At 40.3% G+C, this 12,780-nt stretch overlaps 1 long non-coding RNA gene across 1 annotated transcript; it reads right to left on the bottom strand.

Annotated features, from left to right (window-relative positions):
* Positions 1-2,055: 2,055 nt before the first annotated feature.
* On the bottom strand, positions 2,056-11,571 carry LOC143099780 (uncharacterized). The gene is made up of 2 exons (XR_012981756.1): positions 11,317-11,571; positions 2,056-2,392 (listed from the first exon to the last, which is right to left on the bottom strand). It is a non-coding gene; the product is annotated as an uncharacterized LOC143099780 (long non-coding RNA).
* Between the last annotated feature and the right edge of the window lie 1,209 nt (positions 11,572-12,780).

Here is a 12,780-nt window from a genome sequence, read left to right as displayed (position 1 = left end):
TGGTGGATAGTGTTCCTGTATCCTCATATTCTTTAAGGATGTCTTGAGCCTTCTTTTCAATAAGAGACTTGAGCCGATCAGCAGTCAGATCTTTCTATGAGACACAAGAACAAACATGCCTCTCAAATAAGTTGGTTAGAATGGGGAGTTATGCAGTCATTAAAAGATAACCAGTCAAACCTCAAACTGTAGGAAAAAATGACACCGCCATTTGAATAACAAAACTCCAGTGTTAATGATATTGATTAAGATTCTCTATTCATGTCAAACAATGTCACTATTGTGCACGATTGCTCACTGGCATCACGATCTTGTGTCATAAATATATCTATTAAGGGAAATGCTATTGATTCATAATTCAAGTTAACATTCCAAAAATAGCCATAATATGAGATCCCTTAGGGACCGTTCGTTATTTATAAACGGGGTCACCGGAGGAAAATAGGGGAGGGTCATGTCTTTTTATTCTTTGTTGAGGGGAGGGTCACCTAACTTTTTTTTGTCTAGGAGGGAGGGTCACCCATCTTTTGTATTAATGAAAACAGCAAAAAATCAAAGTGGCTTGTTTGATTGTTGATTTCTGTCGCCATATAACGTTCTCTTTCGTTCCATAGCTCTGTCAACATTGAACAATGAAAATGAGGGAGATTTCCCGGGTTTCTCACGCAAAATACGAAAATGTCAACATTCGTCCCCATTAACGTTGGAAGGGTTGGAGCAACAAAGTAGCCTACTTTATTCACGCCTAACAGCCTATATCCATTTGGTCAACTTTATCCAGACCTAAAAAAGCTAAATTTAACTTTCGTTTACTTGTAGTTTACCGTGTAGCCTAACTTTAAACAGTGTGCATGCTTAACACAAAGCATACTTGTGCTTCATTCATCCACACATCCAGCTCCTAACGTTTTGACAAGCATTTCTACCAATTAACCTTGTTCCTGCCCATCTCTAGCTTTGCTGTCTCCATCCTTTCTGTTTTTGTTGTTTGCAAAAAAAAATATAGTATTTATTGGTAACCAGCAACAAGTGCAATTTCTTAATGCTGTCATTCTCTCTCCTGCCAACAAAAATGTGTTAGGCCTAAGTTCCAAGTAGCAGTGCGTAATTCTGCTTCATAAAGTTGAACAAATACATTTGGTCATATAAATAGCCAGTTTATGGTCTACAGTGTAGTTGGTAAGTTATGGTAGGCCAACTTGGAGTGAATATACAGGGGAAATTCTTTGTCTAGCCTGGCAGGTGCGCACGTAGGCATAGCCTACGGCCGAACACCGCAAGCGCTAATGAATCTTGCTCTCACGACAACCAAGTCGTTACTGTAACTTAAATAGGCCTAGGTTAACATCACTCTGAGTTCGCATTCAAGCAAGCAAAACGATTATTTGAATACATTTGTTTCACTGGAAGGGCAAGGGGTAACAACAGGACAACACAGAGACAGTGCAGAATGCAGGACTAATGTTATGAGTATTACAGTAACATGGGATATTCTACGGGAAAATATTAAAACGGCAAGACAGCAGGGAAACGTTAAAATGATAAACCGGGAAAAAGTTGGCATGTTAGGTATTTTTCGGTCCCTGTGATTATTTGTGAAATTGTGCAAACGGCCTTTTCAAGTCATTTGAGAAGGAAGGAGTGTAGCAAGCTCCCAAATTGACGCTCGTCTGAGAAATTGAGTTTTGGATAATGTTCAGCTTCGGCAGCTTTACAATGACTGAGGAAGCCTAGAGACGAGTCCATAGCAACAAGTTCATGTGTTGAATTTGTTATTACCCAGTGTGCTTTGTTGAAGTGTGATGTGTAAGATCAGAAAGCAGAGGTTGATTTTAGGACGGTAGCATATGTTGATGTGTTATCATAGCGCGAGCGTGGGCGGAAGACATCGACAATTGGCCCGGGAGGGTCATGTCATTTTTGAAAATGCTGCTGGAGGGTCGTTGAAAATTATATTGCAGGCAGGGGAGGGTCATGCAACTTTTGATCGAAGCACTCAAAATCCCTCCGGTGATCCCGTTTATAAATAACGAACGGTCCCTTAAAATACTCACATTTTCACTGTCAGTATGTGGTGCTACACACTCCACCAACTCCAAATGGATCACAGTGGATACCCATACTTGGAATCTGTCATAATCCTTAAGATCTACACTACTGTCACAGTCAATGTAGTCTTTGAAGTCACTGTTGTAGTGTAGAAATCGTTGTAATTCCACTGGGTGAGAAAACTCGGAGTGGCAGGCTTGTAAAAGCTGTGAAGCACTGCAAATGGAAAAAACTTTTTTGCATTTTTCAGTGCCATCTAAGTGTACTGAAACAAGCACTTTCTTGACTGTTGGTCCAGGGTCCTGCAGCAGGCTAGGGTAATTTTCTAGCAGCTCCATTTTCACTGGAGAGGAGAAGGAAACAGACAAAAGAAAAAAAGATTAAATATATACATTTTAAAATATCTACAGGGTACACAGATGATAGCAACAAATTGATCATGTGACATAAACCTATGCATTAAAATGCAACAACATAACGTTGACATAACAATGAGCATACAATATGATATAATATCATGTATGATGCTACAATATATACACACACTAGGGCTTTTGCTCAAAAATCATATTCGTAGCTCGTTTCTTTATTAATATTCGAATATTTATAAATATTTTGACCATTAAATGCAAGCAGACTCTGCACTCAAGAGGGCAAGTTCCATTACAGCCCATGGAATGATAGTTGGCAAGGATAACTGCAAATTAAATGAGAACCTGTTACACGGATTCGCCTATTGTTGACATCTTAAAAACGTTGCCTTTTGCTGCAGACCTGGGGCCTCATTTATAAAGCGTTCTTACGCACAGATTTGATCTTAGACCGTGCGTACGCTCAAATCCATGCCAACGCTCAGATTTATAAAAACCGTCTTTGACGTGGAAAAGTGCTTATCTCCACGTCAGGTTCAAACTTGACGTACGACCACGATTGTGGTAATGCCGGGGTACTGCAAATAATCTGAGGTCTAAGTGCGATGCATTTTCAAAATTCCAATGTTAAAAGTGAATAAACTTTTTTGAGAGGTGGATAAACTCTAATAAGAGGTGGGTAGGCCTAAACTCTATTTCTGAAATTTCAGGTGGATAAACTGCGTTTATTCGCGTTTAGCCTCCACTACATCCTTATTTGCGCTCATAGGCCTATTCCCAGCTTCGTAACAGAAAGGTAATATTTGACTGTAAGCTATACAATGTAGGCTATAGATATTTTATATCATATATAGCCTACACAACCAGGGACGGAAGTTATCCTCTGAAAGCAAGAAATTTAGTGTTGCGTAGTGCAGAGCGCGCACCTGTTTGCTTTTTTTGACTGGCAGTGCCCAAGATCAGATGACAATACGTGAGTTGAATAATGTAGGATAAAATATAAAGGTAAGCCTAAAGCAAACAATAAAGGACAATGTTTAAGCCATTGGACATTATTGAAAGAAAATGATGGCAAAGATATGCAGAATGAATGAAAAATGAACGGCGAACTAGGCTACTTTTTCAGCAAAAACATAGCCTACCCTAAAAGAAACGTTAAGCCTACATGACATAACGCTTATAATTTAGTCCTCTGTTTTGTAGGCTAAATCAGCATATTACCCTGGGTCATGTTGGAAACGTACAGTAGCCTACTGTACCATAACGTACAGGATTATATAGGCCTAGAGGTCTTTCCTTCATAAGCTAGGCCTACCCATTTTTTTTCTACAAAGTAGGCCTAAACATACGAAATGTTGATTATTCACATTACTGCAAGCAAAAGGAATGAAAGAGAGCAGAGGACAATGGACATGGATGCATACGATCTCTTTCCAGAAAGCTTTGCTGGAAAAAACATAATTAGTTAAGCTATTCGAACTGACGCATATAGGTAACATCAGATGGCATAGGCTAGGCCTATACAATGTTTTCAATATATCATTTTACATAAGCTACAGTTTTTAGGCCATTGATTTCATTAAAACATATGCTAATGATATTGATGAGGGGGTGTTACAAGGCGGAGACCTAAAACCATCCGTCTGCGCACAAGTTTATGTTCATTTGAGATTTATAATGGGTACATCTGGAAGGGTGGCGTACGCACGTTTTTTTGTGCGTACGTTCGTTTTCTCTGAATCACACGTACGATCATTTCAGAAATGATCTAAGCACAAAAAAACGTGCGTACGCCACCCTTCCAGATGTGCCCATTATAAATCACAAATGAACGTCAACTTGTGCGCAGCCGGATGGTTTTAGGTCTCCGCCTTGTAAACACCCCCTCATCAATATCATTAGCATATGTTTTAATGAAATCAATGGCCTAAAAGCTGTAGCTTATGTAAAATTATATATTGAAAACATTGTATAGGCCTAGCCTATGCCATCTGATGTTAACTAGCCTATATGCGTCAGTTCGAATAGGCCAGCGTTTCTCAAACTGTGGGTCGCGACCCACTACTGGGTCGCGGAGGCATGCCAGGTGGGGCGCGAACTGACGTGAAAAACAGGAGGTTTTTTTTTTATTTTTTATCTGTAGCCTGGGCCCAGGTAGCACCCGATGCGCAATAGACGCACTGTGTTATTCACAGGGAAGCGCTCGTGTCAAGGCAGCTTAAGTTAGTCCCGACCTACATGAGATTTTGAACGTTGTTGTGAGAGTGGTGAATTTCATCAAAACCCGGCCCTTAAAAGCGCGTCTATTCTCCGCACTTTGCGAAGAGATGGTAGCTGACCAAAAGGCTGTACTGTTTCACAGCAAGGCAAGGTGGCTTTCCCGAGGTAAAGTGCTGTCGCGTGTGTTTGAGCTCCGAGTCGCCTCTTCTTGGAGGAAGAGCGCATGTTTGAATCTGCAAGCACGTTCACTAATGAACATTTCTTGACGAAGCTGGCCTATCTTAGCGATATATTTGATATATCTTAGCGATACATTTGAGTTAAATGTCCAGTTACAAGGCAAAGACAAGCACCTACCTCACCTAGCAAATAAGATTATTCACCAAAAAAAATTGAGTATGGGACAGGCGCCTCGATCGCGACAGTAGGCTATTATGCCTTTGAGATTTCTGAGCGAAATCGCTGAAACGTCTGATTGGGAGGCACTCTTGTGATCCCATGTATTAAACAGTAGGCCTACACATCACATCCCTGCAAAGTTTATTTCAAAAATATTTCCCAACCAGCAGTGCTCAGTATGACTGGATTATGGATCCATTTAATGCAGCATGTTGGTATTTCATTGAATATATTGTACAATGCTGTAAAATGGCCTATACTTCCTAATATGTTGCTGGAAAACAGAAATATGTGTGTTATGTATTTATTTATTATCATATCTGCAGCACCAGCTGATGTTAACTCTGTTGAAGAGGATATATTTAGAACTTGTCATTATTTCAATAAATTTGACAATTTTAAGCTTGACCTACCACTTTCTTAGAGTGATGAGGTCAAAGTGCGGAATGAAAGAAAAAGTTTGAGAACCACTGATCTAGTTTGTTAACTACCACAGTCACGAGTTGGGTCGCGATAGTCTGTCATTTTTAAAAAGTGGGTCCCCAGAAAAAAAGTTTGAGAAACACTGGCCTAGGCCTACCAGCCGGGCCGGCCCTACCGTATGATAAGCGTCAGAGGATGGATGGTAGAAAGATGCCATGAGGGACTGAAAAGGCCTGGTAAAAAATACGAAAAGTATTGGAGGGAAATGCTGCCAAATGTGCAATGCTTCCAATTTTTTTTGGAAGAGGACAGACATAAGTGGCAACTGGTAAAGAGAGATAGCCATGATTATAACGGCGTAATTGGGCTAATAACCTACTGGACGTTGTAGCGTTGTCAACCTATTCGCAAGTAACATATTAAATGAATTAAAATATTAGCATTTTGGTATCATCCAATATTATGCAAATATTGATAACAAAACTCAAGCTTGATCTGTGTATGCAGTAGCCTAGGCCTAAAAACAAAAGTAGCCTGAGCATCAGATCAGCCAGTCCCCCGCTGAAAATGATAGCCCGAAATTAACTATGACTATAGGGACAAGTAGAAAGGATAATAGAGTTAACCATATGAATTAAAGTTATTTTATGGAAGAAAGAACAGTAGGCTATGACAGCAGTAGTCTACATGATCAACCTATATGGCTTGTTTGCTCAGAAGTGGGTGTAGTAAAGGAGCAAATCACCAAACAACAACATGATAGCTGACCCATACAGAAAAAACATGTAAACAATACAGTAGTTCAATATGCCTCTTAGTGGAATTGTGGGATACATTTCAAATGCTTTATTTCTTCCTTCCTGTTTTTGTTAACTTATCAACCTATCCTTGTGGAATAGTGGAATATTAGCCTATAATAAAAACTACAGGATAGTAAGAGCTGAAATGTTGCCTTATTTATGCAATTTCCACCACCACTAAAAAAGTGGGCCGGTCTTGGGCCTGAAACTCCCGGGCTGAAAAGTGGCCCCACTCCGGCCCTGACAGCTACTATAGTTTGGAGGATGTCAGCACTGTTGCAGCCCTGCTTAGAGGCAAAGACTTTTAAGCAAAATACTGGGCAGTACTATTGACTGCCCTAGATAACTATGAACAGCTAAGAGGACATTGAGATTTACTCAAAAACCTTTTCAGAAACATTACATTCTTCCCTTAGAAGGCCTACAAAGTATCACTCTATTCCCATACTATGTCACTGTGGTCTTTGGCAGAGAGGGCTTTTGTAAATGTGGCTACCACAAAGACGACCATGTGAAGGAGACATTGACTTTGGAGGCCAAAACATGGGCAAGGTGAACACTTTTGCCAGTTGTGTGTTCAATTGAACTTCTGACCTAATACTTAAATATATGATTGCACTCTGTCATTTGCCTTAGATCATACTCATTCCAAATAATAGCTTGAATATGTGTGATAGTAGCATGCACAAATCCATATATTTTTTAAAGAGAATATACTTGAGAGTGCGGTTTTTCTATTCTAAGTTGTGCTTTGACATTGTCAGGCAGGAATCAAACCTGGGTCTTTTGGGCAGCAGGCGGATGACTTACCATTGAGCTGTGGACCAGATCACAGATTTGACGTTCCTGTGAGAGTTTATACAATTGATATACAATATCAATTATACAGTTGGATACTGAATGATCCTTAACATTTCCCTCGGGATGAATAAAGTATCTTTCTATCTAGATTATCATAGAAGTCACAATATAGTTCCTGTGGCTGACACTACATTTTCCAGAATGCTGTAGAGAATATAGAATGGGTATAGATGATCAAAAGGTCTTTCACTGGAATTTAATATATCTTAGACATGATTCCCAAGATCCAGCATAAAATCTTTTTAGAAATTGATCATATTTTACATTCAGACAAACTGTGTCTCAGGCAAGGCAATCAACCTGCTGATTGCAACTCACTTCACTTACCAAGTGAGCTATTGTGCAGTTTGTTTGTGACTGTGAAGACCAATACACACACTGGTGCTCACATGAGTGTGGTGGACTCCGCTTTCGACATTTGATTACATTAGATTCCATTGTTCTCAATACAACTCCACACACCATGTAAATTACGATTCAGTTCTATTTTGTCGGCACCGCTCCATTGTTGAAAATCCATTGTTCATTCAGTGTTTGCCGGTTAAAAAACTTTGCCGCTGATGTGCGTGGTAAGTGACAACACAGTCATGTCGGCGCCGGTGTGCGTATATGTTCATATTGAGGATACCATAGGATAGAGTTTCAGGCAAACACAGAATATACAGGTGCTATAATCAACAGCTGATTGGTAGCTGATTGGCGATCACTGATCAGCTGAGTTCAGGTGTATTTGGAAGGAAGAAAAGTAAAGAAACTCTTGGAAGATGAATGTCCAGACAACAGGGAAGTTTGATTTGTAGATTGTTTAACTTTAAAACTTTAATGTTAAACTGAATACTTGAATGTTGTTGACATTGAAAACCCTGCGTGTGACGGCTTGGTTGAGCTTTGTCTGACTTTTAAAGCTGCCATCAGATCAGTGTATTCTGGACAATAATTCATGCCGTTATTCTGTGTGTACTGTATGTGTGTGAGGGTTTGTATCTTTTAATGAGATACCTGCAATAGGGAATTTGGAATTGAACTTGGAATTGGGAATTTAACACAGGTGGTTACGGCATGTTGATTTAAATCAGTTGATGTCCAACACATGAGTGTTGGCTTAGTACTGCAGATTCCCATACAACAATGCAGTCCAACTACCTGGGTACGTTTCAGTTCAGAGTCTCTCTATGGCTCAGGTGGGAATCGAATCCAGGACTCTTGGGTTGCAGGCCAATATGGCAAGCCGATTGAGCATTTATTCAGATATCTTGATATCAGGCATAATTGTCATGTGTAGCAAGCCATTTCTGTCCACTAGTTAACTAGTGAGCCATTTCTGTGTGAACTAATTAACTAGTGACAGCCAAAATGCTCACTAGTTAACTAGTAAGGCCCAAATTCTCTCTAGTTAACTAGTTCATATGTTTCATATCTTACTAGTTAACTAGTTAACTAGTAATGCTCAGCATGTTCACTAGTTAACTAGTGGACACTGAAATGTGCACTAGCTAACTAGTTTAAAGACTTCTATATTTTACTAGTCAACTAATAAGGTACACAAATGTTTACTAGCTGACTACTGAATGTCAAATTCCCACTTGTTAACTTCTATGTCATTTGGCCAGCCGCTTGAGCATTTATTCTGATATCTTGATATCAGGCCAACATGCAAGCCATTTTTGTCAACTAGTTAACTAGTGAGCCATGTTTGTGCACACTAGTTAACTAGTGACAGCATAAATGCCCACTAGTTAACTAGTGAACACATATTAGCTTCACTAGTTAACTTGTGAGAGCAGGGGCGGAGCTACGTGGTGGCCAGGGCAGGGGGCCACGGCCACCACTGGTCAAAGCTTGGCCCCCCTGCTGGCCCCCCCAGCTCCGTTCAGTGAAAAGTAAAAAAAAAAAAAAAAAGCCCTTTTCGACGGCACTTTGCCAACACTTTGCAAAGCAGGGACTGAACCAACTAGAATTGCTAGAATTGATCAGGGGCATGGAACTCGGCCTTATCCAAGGATTCCAACGGTACCTCATTTATGAAAATCGGACATACGGGTCAAAAGTTACATGCACACACCTTCATATACACAGACAGCCCAGCCCAGCCCATTATAGCTCTGCCAGGTGGCTTAGAACTCTTCCAGGTGCAAGCTTAAGCAATTAGAGCTGTGATGTCACAATCGAAATTTGAATTCTGAACATTCCGCCATTCATTTCAATGGGCCCAAAAAACGCAGAAAAACGGGAATACCGCGAAAACGACAAGGGCCAGCGACACGAAATCAACAAGCAAGTTACACCGGTTCGGGCCTGAATTTTTGGAGTTCGAACCGCGTCGATAGCTCAAACGGTCTAGGAGCAGTAGTTCGGCCAAAAAGTGGGTGAATAGGAAGATATAACTAGAATTGCGGTTCCGAGGAACTGCAAGAGTGGGTTTGATCAGTGGCACGGAACTCGGCCTCATCCAAGGATTCCAACGGTACCTCATTTATGAAAATCGGGCACACGGATCAAAAGTTGTCTGCATTAACGCAACATCCAATAAGCTAAAACGCATAAATAACATGGTTGCTATGCTGGTTGCTATGGTGGTCGCTAGGTTGACATTACAGGGGTGGTTTCTAGGTTGTTGCTAGGGTAATTAGTTAGTTGCTAGTAAGCCATCTTAAGCTGACTGCATAAAGTGATTATTTTAAGAGATACATTTTCAAACCAGAACTGTGTATAGGTCATGGTTAAAAACGTATCAGAATCTCAGAAATAATCACGTAATGCAGCCAGTTTAAGATTTTTTAAGAAGTCAGATTTTTTAAAGGCAATCAAATTTCTGCTGACTCTCTTCTGGCTGCGGTTAAAGGCCAGCGCCTCCTGAGAGGCCTGAAGGGTCAGTTCTGAGGTTGTTGGCTGCTGGAACCGAAAAAAGGACTGCATTTTCTTAAAAGACAATGTGACTGAAGTGCGGGCAAAGTTTGCACAGAAATGTACGATTTTTCCCACCCTCATCGACCTCGTCATAAAACTTGTTTAAATGATCACACGACGCCTCCTTGCTGCTTTGTTGTCTACATCAGCATTTCTCAAACTTCTTTGACCTGAGGCCCAGTCAAGGCATACTTTGGGGTCATAGGGCCCACCTACATGAACCCACCCCCTCCTCCCAACCCCTATCAAATTGTAATGATATCACAATTATTATTTTTATACTATATTGCCTACATGCACTTCAAAACAGTCAATGTTTAAAGTGCTAAAATTGTTTACAAAAGTTTGTGAAAGCATGCACATCAGAGTACTGCTTTACTAATGTAAAATATAATTAGGCCTACACTAGTTTCATTGTTTTTGCATTGTTGCATGATTGATATGCTATTTAATTACATTTCATTTGAATGCCTGAATGTAAGAATTCAGGAAACACAATACCAGCTTTTAACATTTCTGTTGTTAGTTTATGTAAATCACATAACACATGAACTGTTTACATACTACTGATAGCCCATTACTGTACACAATAATACTGTGCCCATTCATTAACATATATTAAACATCAGGCGTCTTGTTTACACATTTAAACCATATTTGCACTTCGAATTTCGCTTCCAAACTGTAATAACTACATCTACAAAGTCTAAAGAAGATAACCATGTAGTCTGTTCATAGATAAGATCAATTTTGACAGAACTACAGACTTCGTGAAAGTAGCCTAGTAGTCCTACATAAAAGGCTCCATATTCACTTCATTGCAAAATCGCGGTTGGTCTGTTTACACACTAAAACCATATTTACACTTCGAAATTCGCTTCCAAATTGTAGTAACTACATCTACGAAGTCTAAGGAAGATGACCTTGTAGTCTGTTCAACGATACGATACATTTTGACAGAACTACAGACTTCGTGAAAGTAGCCTAGAAGCCCTACATAAAAGGCTCCATTAACTTCATTGCAAAATCGCGGTTGGTCTGTTTACACACTAAAACCATATTTACACTTCGAAATTCGCTTCCAAATTGTAGTAACTACATCTACGAAGTCTAAGGAAGATAACCTTGTAGTCTGTTCAACGATAAGATACATTTTGACAGAACTACAGACCTCGTAAAAGTAGTACCTAAAATTAGTGTGATAAATGGCCATCACATAGCCTAAAGCATATAGCACTAGCATATGACAACAGCAAATAGCTAACGTTTACGTTAGCCTAACTTACTTATCGTTGACGTTGACCCGACACGTTTATAAGTTAGACCATAGACTGATAAGGACGTCCATCAAAATTCCGTGTGTATCCTGTGTATCTTTCGTGCTGCTATCCTGTTGCCTTTTCCCTGTTGTTCCGGCAACAAGGTTTTTACGCGATATTTGCCACATCCCAGAGAGTTGTTGTTTGGTGGGTCAGGTGACGAGCCGTCGAATCACAGCACAGCACCCAGAATGCATTGCAACACACCATCTAGAAGGGACTCAGCGTTAGGTGGGCTTTAAATAGCATACAGAACCTATAGTAATATAACGTTGTCTGTAAGCTCCACAGATCGTGGCAAGACAATAGAATTGATTGTGGACTTCTTGCTGGGCAACGATGAGTAACTTGATTAGTAATGCTGCGTGGATATGCATGATATCTGAATGTAAGTGTGTTTCACAATGTAATAATCTATACAACTGTACACATGACTAAGTTCAAATGGAGCTAGCTGGGTATAGGACTGGGCTGAATGGATTGGTGAAATACTTTATTTATTTATTTTTTTAATGACCTATATGAACATGGTTTGGCTTTAAAAAAAAGAGGAGACAGCGCGAACATGACCTTTACACTTAGTGCTGGCAAGGCATTGAACTGGGCTGAATGGATTTGGAAAATATATATATATTTTTTTTAATGACCTGTATCAACATGGTTTGGCTTTAAAAAAAAGATGAGACAGCGCTTCGCGCTGTCTCATCTTTTTTTACATTACCTTTACACTTAGTGCTGGCAAGGCATTGAACTGGGCTTCATTCAAGGATTCCAACGGTACCTCATTCATGAAAATCGGACATACGGGTCAAAAGTTACATGCACACACCTTCATATACACAGACAGCCCAGCCCAGCCCATTAGAGCTCTGCCAGGTGGCTTAGAACTCTTCCAGGTGCAAGCTTAAGCAATTAGAGCTGTGATGTCACAATCGAATTAGAATCCTTGAACATTCCGCCATTCATTTCAATGGGGCCGAAAAACGCAGAAAAACGGGAATACCGCGAAAACGACAAGGGCCAGCGACACGAAATTAACAAGCAAGTTACACCGGTTCGGGCCTGAATTTTTGGAGTTCGAACCGCGTCGATAGCTCAAACGGTCTAGGAGCAGTAGTTCGGCCAAAAAGTGGGTGAAAAGGAATAATAAATAAAGTAAACTTAAGAAGAACAATAGTGGGCTTGCTCCGCAAGCCCACAGCATGGCTTTCAGCCATGCTGTGGTCTTGCTGGATCAAACCCACTAATAATAAGAAAACTTAAGAAGAACAATAGTGGGCTTGCTGGATCAAACCCACTAATTACTGCACTCTATCTACGACCATTGGCCCAGTCAGGAAGTGTAGCCCACGGTTGTGATCAAATCGTGAGTAGCCTAGTGCAGCAGCAGCAGTAGCGGGACAATTCAAGTCATCTGTTAAAAAACACTTG

Source organism: Alosa pseudoharengus, unplaced genomic scaffold, assembly GCF_046254945.1.
Source record: "Alosa pseudoharengus isolate Yale_2024_CS ecotype anadromous, Long Island Sound unplaced genomic scaffold, YU_APseudo_1.1 YU_APseudo_1.1_scf_3, whole genome shotgun sequence".
NCBI lineage: Eukaryota > Metazoa > Chordata > Actinopteri > Clupeiformes > Clupeidae > Alosa > Alosa pseudoharengus.
The sequence above is the reverse complement of the archived record's forward strand: the minus strand, read 5'-3'. Positions and strand labels throughout refer to the sequence as shown.